Raw genomic sequence first — 6,329 nt, forward strand, 5'->3', positions numbered from 1 at the left:
TCAGCCAGAGGCATAGCATGGTGAGCCAGGCTCTGACCACATGGAGATAGTGGAAGAGAAGGACACAGAGACACATGTGTTAGAAAGAAATAGTTGTCCCCATCTGCAGAGGACAGATTCCCCCTACAGGAAACTAGAGACCCACCAAAGAACCTTCTACAACTAATAAACTCTGAAAATGTGTAAGATATGTGACAAATACACATAAAATCTCTCATATGTCTGTATGTTTGCAGTGAATCCTGTTATTTTAAATAGGCTTATTTACAACTGCTCAGAAACACATGGCTGTAAATCTAATGGTGCATACCAACATTTCATTTTTCTGTACCAAACTCCAAAATGATAGGGAAAGTGAAGGAAATTTTCAGTAAATGAAATGGCAAGCCACGTTCATGGCATGAGAGATGCACGATTTAATACTCTGTCTATTAAAAGCTGCCTAAACTCTTTCAGACCATATACATTCTACAATGAATGTGGAAAGGCAAGTGACTGGTAATAGCACATTTAAAAAAACAAGCAAAACAAAACAAACAGGGTCTCACTATGTAGTCCTGGCTGGCCTAGAATTCAAAGACATCCAATTGCCTCTGTTTGCCCTACAGGTGTCTACCACCACAGCCAGAAAAACAAAATAAAACAAACTAACAAAAACAACCACCACCACCACCACAACAACAAAAAAACTTTTAAAGAGGAAAACAAAATGACAATATGTGCTCTACCTTGCTTTAAGTTTCAGACATAATCCCAGCACTTGGGAGGCAGAGGCAGGTGGATTTCTGAGTTTGAGGCCAGCCTGGTCTACAGAGTGAGTTCCAGGACAGCCAGGACTACACAGAGAAACCCTGTCTCGAAAAAACAAACAAACAAACAAACAAAAAAAACCCCGAACAAACAAAAACAAAAAAGTTCTTTGGAACAAATCCAATCTCCCTGTGTTGTCAGGATATCAGCAGTTCACAAAAATCAGTAGGGCCAGCTCCATCCACTGGCAAACACCATGAATCAGGAATGGCAACTCGTCCAGAAGAATCGGAGAGGCTCTGCCAATCGGCCCTAGTCCGAGGAAGCTGCCAGAAGCCACTGGAATATCATGAGAAGTTCTTTGGTGAGTTTCTCTTTATGAAGTCCGGACACGCAATGATCAGCAAAGAAGGCAAATCAATGCCAAAGTATCATCAGAAAAGACCAGTGTCAGCAAAACCCATCGAAGACCAGCAAAGAGTGGCAAGGTAAACCAATGACACTGTCAATGACAGTGTCAGCCACTGTCTTTTGGGTTATAGTCACACCCTTTCCAAACATCGTATGTTCTCTCAAGTATCTGCTCTAACAAAACATCACACGCCCTTTTCCCAGGCCGCTTCCAGAGTAACACCATGTGTCTGTTCTCAGCAAAAGAACAGCAAAACATCCTCTTATAATTTCCAGAAAAACATCACATGACACAACTGAATCTTTAAAGAAACCAGAAATGTCCACTTCACTTGTTGGCCAGCCGGCTTAACCTAACCAACAAGCCACCGTCCCAGTGAGAGAATTTGTTCCAAAACCAAGAATGGGTGGCTTCTGAGTTATGATATCTGAGATTGACTTCTGGCCTACACTTGCACGTGTGTGTGTGTGTGTGTGTGTGTGTGTGTGTGTGTGTGTGTGTGTATGTGTGTGTATCACACACACATACACCTGCACCAATGTGCATGCACACATACATACACACACACTCATGAAAAAAATAATTTAATGAAACTGCAATACCAAGGACCAGTCTCAACCTGGAGAGGGGTTCTGAGGGGGTATCTGGGAGTAGTGAAACAAACAACTTGAAGTCAAATCCGCCGGTCCAAGCTGGTGGCCTATGCTGTGCTGGAGATAGCTTCCAGCCTGGTTCTGCTTTCTTTCTGCTCTGTTTTCTCTCTCTCTGATTTACTTTCTCCATTTCTGTGAAGAACTCTAGACTGCTCTCTGTACCTCTCTCTGTCTCTCTCTGTCTCTGTCTGTCTCTCTCTCTCTCTCCTTCTCTCTCCATTCCCTTGAGACAGCTCACTAAGCAGTTATCTAGCTCTATTCTAAAGCATTCTCTGGATAGCTCATCTCCTGCAGATCATAAACCTTGTCTTTTATTTTACATATTAATCCAGCCATTTACTCCAGATTCCCTTTCCTATTATCCTATGAATCAGCATCCAGGACCCCAGCCCCTTGATTCTCTGGAGGCAGCAAGCACACATTTGCTTTTAACCTTGCAGAACTCTGAGATCTGCCGGCCTCTGTTGAACACAGTTGATAAGCTAGCTGGATGGGAACTATACCTTGCTGTGTCCTGGGCTGATCTTGAACTCAGGAATCTGCCTGCCTTTGTACCTTTCTGACAAGCTGGCTCATTAGTGCAGCTGCCTCTGTTCCTTTAGGTTGGCGAAGCCTCTCATATAATTCACATTCCATCCTTATTTTTTGCAATTGAGAAATTATTTATTTTTGAACTCACGTTTTTAAAGTTCTTTCCCATAGCCTTAAGGGCTTTCCTGAAGGTCTCGGCATCTACTTTTGTGCTAAGACCTTATGTTGTAGTAATTATTTAAAAATAAGACGGCCGCTGGTCTTGCCGACTGTGTAGGCTGCAGCGGCTCTGCCTAGCTCAACCACGTGGACAGAGGCCACGTGTGTGCTGCAGCTAGAAACAGACAGACAGACACCAGCCCTGCCACCCACGAGATGTCAGCGTGGGAGACGGCTCTGCCAGTCTTCCACACTGTCTCTGCAAGGCTGGGCATTGCCCTGACTATCCCACCAACCACCCAGGCTCGGTACAGATGAGACTCTAATGCTTAGATTATCCAAAGGCTTATATATTTGGTAATGATCAATAACAAGATGCCCATACAATCAGAAGTGTGACCCAATTCCCAACCTAAATATACCAACTACCTTTGACTGGCAGAGACACATGAACACCTGCCTCCAAGTTCGTCTCTCTGGTTCTCCCCTTGTCTCTCCCTTAGCTCCTCCTCCTCCTTCTCCTCTCCTTCCTCCCTTATTCCTCCCACCTTAGCTCCTCCTACAACCTTAGCCACACCTTCACCTCCTGAACTCCTGCTGTCCGATAATCATGGAGTCATTAACATTAATAGAGAGGGCATTCCTTAAAGGATGAATGTAAAATATGTACATTATAATACAAACAAGCCTTAAACCCCTTGCAGAAGTCTACACACTTGGAGACTCATGCTAGCAGATCCTGTCCCAGGGGCAAGACCAGGTCATTCTGTCCCCAGGAGAGGTATGCCAGACCCAGCACTGCAAAATATAATCACAATTTTTTTCAAAGTATAAGTGTTAGATAGTAAAGACTATGTTGCTTGTCCAACACAGGATGTTAAGTCATTCCCCTTCCTTTTACTATAGGCACAGTACAATGTTTAGGAAATCTGAATAGCTGAAGAGAATTCCTAGATCAAACTCTAATAAATTTGTGAAAAAAGGTTTGAAGCCTACTTAAGTTAGAACGTGTAGAACGTTGTCTAAAATAGCCTAGCAAGGGTCATTTCCTGTTTACAGACTCTACAGAGCAGAAAGGAAAGAGAGACTGGATGAGAAAAAGAGCTACGAAGATTCCATTAATTATGTTACATGAGAATATGAGCTAATTAGAAGCACAGGTGGCCTGGCAGGTGTTGCATCCTCTGTCTGACTGCAGAATGAACCCGCCTGCAGGGCTACAGCACTGTGCACCTCCTGGAGCATCACTGGCACTGGGCTGGGTAAAAGGAACTCCCTGAGAACAGCCCAATACTGAAGACTTGCTCATACAGATGTTTAAATGTTTCTAAGACACTACAGAAACACTCAATATCCAAGTAGGTACTTGTTCCCATCCCAAGAAAGCAAATAGACCTGTAAATCTAAAAGTTAAATGGTGCCTCTGAGACCATTCTCCCAAAGTAACTTAACTATATTGGCATTTGGGGCTGGAAAGGAGTCATATCAAACACTATGTGGATATTCTTTCACTATTATAAACTAGAGTCCCACAAAGTTGTCACACAGATGGGTGAGGTACAGCATTCCAGTTCAAAACCTTTACATAAATGGGCACAGGATGACTTGTCTAAAACCTTTAGCAAGCAGCAGTTTATATTCAAATGACCTGCATGAATTCTTTTTCCTCACTATCACTATACATATTCATGAGACACACCATCAGCATAGAATGATAGCCAAGCAGAGAAGAGAAAAATCCCATTACACCAAGGAGACAATTTCCTTGGTTAATGCAATCAGACCATGTCACCTCATTCCCTGTTAATCTGAATTCATATCAAGTAGCTAATAAGCTTTAGTCAGTCTGTGATCAAAATTAGATACTTACAAAATGAGTTTCTGGCAAGTCACAGAAATTTATTTTTGCCAAAATTATTTAGTGCAGGAGGCTTTTTTTCAAACATCCATTTAGTTGGTATTCAATCAAGATGAACAAGATAAACCCTATTTCTAAAATCGTATTTCATAAACCTGATTCCTTAAGTTGTATTTTACAATCCTGATTTCTAAAATCACACTGAACCATGTTTTACTAGGCTTTGTGTAAGTAGCAGGCAAATGTCTGCTGAGGAATTGTTCTTATATTTTTAGATTTACTGGGAAAGTTGCAAATATAACTTGCTAATACACTTACTTATCAAGACAGATCATTTAAGGTCAACTTACCTTGTTGCTTAAGAGAGAAGGACAGAGGAGACAGAGAGATTAGTGCCACTTTGTTTTTAGTATGATGGTGGAGACTGGTGACATAAGGTTTTTCCACACTTACCACTGTAGAAACTTAAAATTAATAAAAAGCTCTGCTTTTGGTTTTAAACTCAAACATTAACTTCCCCCAGGGACACATCCTGGGAAGAGCACATTCCAAAGACTCAAACAGACATTTCAGGAAGACCCAGGATAGGAGTTTATGAGCCCTTAACACAGTAAAACCTGGGTAAACAGAAGCTACTTAAGCTGACCTTCTTTGTTAGGTGCAGATTTGGGTTACTCAGCAACCAGGCATGGGACCAGAAACCCAGCTTGAGAATGGCTGTTGAAATCAGCCTTTGTAGTTACTGATTAAGAGGTAAAACTGCCTTTATGAGCCCTGTGAATATGGTATAAATACTGCCCCCAATTTGGCAAGGGGTTCTTCTTGTCTTCATACAGGAGAGCCCCGGTACCGGCTATTATCAACTCACCAATAAACCTCATGTTATTACAAAGAGTCCTGTCCATGAGTTCTCTGGGGGAGCGAGTCCCTTGTTTTTTCGATACTTAAATCCAACACCACGAGGATCACCAAGGAAGCTACTTTGAAGAAACAGATGCCTAGGCTGCAGTTCTGGAAGTGCTGATTTTGGAGGACAAGGAGGAGGCTCAGAGATGAATGTTATTAAAAGACCTGCATGTGATTATGGACTAGCCAACAGCATGTTGTGTTGCCAGGGAAGGTGTTATGATCAGGGTGGGCTTTGGGTGTACATAGCATAGATGGTAGAGGATGCATGAAGCCTTGGATTCCATCTCTAGCATGGCATAGTAATACACACTTTTAATACCAGGAGGTGGAGGCAGAAGAATCTGAAGGTTGGGTTCATCCTCAGCTATGTAGGGGAGTTCTAGGTCTACCTGCACTACATAAAATTCTATCTCAAACAATACCAGAAATGCTATATTTTTAGTGAATTCTTCTTACTGGGGCTAACTTAATTGGGGCTGCATTGACTCAGTTGTAAAGGCAGAATTAAAAGAACCAAAAATGAAAATGGTTTGGTTTAGGCCCACAAACTCCATGAAGGTGGAGAGAAGGTGGATTTTGGTTGATGTTGTCTCTAGCATCTCGCTCAATGTCTGGCACAGAACCACCTCCTCCCAGTGTTTCTTGACCCATCTATCCTTCCCATGAGCTGAAACAGTTCAAAGATAAATAGTCATAAAGCAGTGTATCAGGTCCACTATTTAGAAAATAAATAAAAAGGACCTCATCCTTTTACCTAGCCTTAGGGCAACAACGTGCCCAGTGAGCTCTCAAAAGACTTGACTTGAGTAACTTCACGTTTTAACTTTCTCTCTGGACTGTGATAGCTAAAGGTCACAAACTCAGAGACACTTGACATAGTGTTTGGCTCACAGCATAGATGTTCCAAAAAGGTGACTTGAGGGTTTCAGGTATAGCTCAGTGATAGCACTTATTGCACATGCACAGAGCCCTGGGTTCAACATGCAGCCACAAAAGTAACTGGAATCCAGAAAAGCCGGCAAACCATGGGAAACAGAGCAGGGGGATCTTCATTCTC

Source organism: Arvicanthis niloticus, chromosome 14 (assembly GCF_011762505.2).
Source record: "Arvicanthis niloticus isolate mArvNil1 chromosome 14, mArvNil1.pat.X, whole genome shotgun sequence".
NCBI lineage: Eukaryota > Metazoa > Chordata > Mammalia > Rodentia > Muridae > Arvicanthis > Arvicanthis niloticus.